The sequence below is a fragment of the Stenella coeruleoalba genome, assembly GCF_951394435.1.
Source record: "Stenella coeruleoalba genome assembly, chromosome: 13".
Lineage (NCBI taxonomy): Eukaryota > Metazoa > Chordata > Mammalia > Artiodactyla > Delphinidae > Stenella > Stenella coeruleoalba.
In genome coordinates this window covers 32,859,748-32,860,945 of record NC_137159.1, presented here as the reverse complement: position 1 = coordinate 32,860,945, position 1,198 = coordinate 32,859,748, and positions in this window count along the sequence as shown.

Genomic DNA, 1,198 nt, shown 5'->3' with positions numbered 1-1,198 from the left:
GTCCCTTTCAGACAGAGCTAAAAGCCAACGGCTCACTTATTTTCCAAACCAGCCATAGCATCTGAATGCAGATGGTGGTATTATACTCACGTTGCACCAGCCAGCTTTATAAAATCCAAAGCCTACATGCTTCACCTACTTCAGGGGACAATCTGGTGACCAAAGGAGAAACATTTCTCCATGAAGCAGCCCTTGCCTGGAAGGGCCTAGGCCCCATGGTGAGAATTATTCCTGGGGTTCCTTACCAAAACATTCCATAATTTACCACCCCACCTAGCAAAGTGCCACATGTTAACACAAAAGAAGAGTGGAGACAAACTTGCAGTAAGAATGTGCCCGATGTCCGAGGGACTCCCTGAAGACAACAGAGAGGCATGTTTTAAAGAAGTGTTCCATCACCAACAATTTGACAATATTATAAGAAAAAACACGAACATTAATGACTCAATTCAAAAATTTCTTCCTCTGAGTAGGAAGAAATTTGAGGAATACCATATGCAATTTATTTTGTATATATTTTCCTTTTAAAGGACGTACAATATAATGAAAAACACCTACATCTAAATAAGTTTAAAAGAACATTCAATGAATATAAAAGAAATGCTAAGCGATAAGAAAGCATTGTATCAGTTTCATTGGCAGTATTTTTCTCAGTGGTATAAGATAACCTCACAATCAATGACATCTTAGATTTAATGAAATTCAAGTGTTTATTGTTTTTGACTTAAGCTTCTCTACTTATATCACCAACTATAAGTGTTCTAAAAGAATTTCACAAATTTTTCATTTTTTCTTTGAAAATTAAAAACAAAACCCATCAGGGATAGGCTTTTTTAAAGTTCAATTTAATTTTTACTTTCATAATTATGTCCATAGTATTGCTCTATAAACACTTTGGGAATTTCTTTTAAAGTTTAATTTTCTGAATTTAATATTCCAAACAAGTGACTTTCCAAGAACTCCCGAAATCACATGAATTTTATGAATGTTTTAGGTGATTCTGTCTCTTGAAAGGGGGGCGGTGCTTAATTAAAGGGTGATGAATTCAATTCCTCTGAGCTTAGCTACAGACATGGTGGGCACTGGAGAAACAAAGTGACTTAAGAGGTACCTATTAAGCATTTATAAAGCAAAAAAAGGGACTGTGTTGGCTTTATTACTCCCGTTAAAAGAATCAAAACTTCTAGGGCTTCCCTGG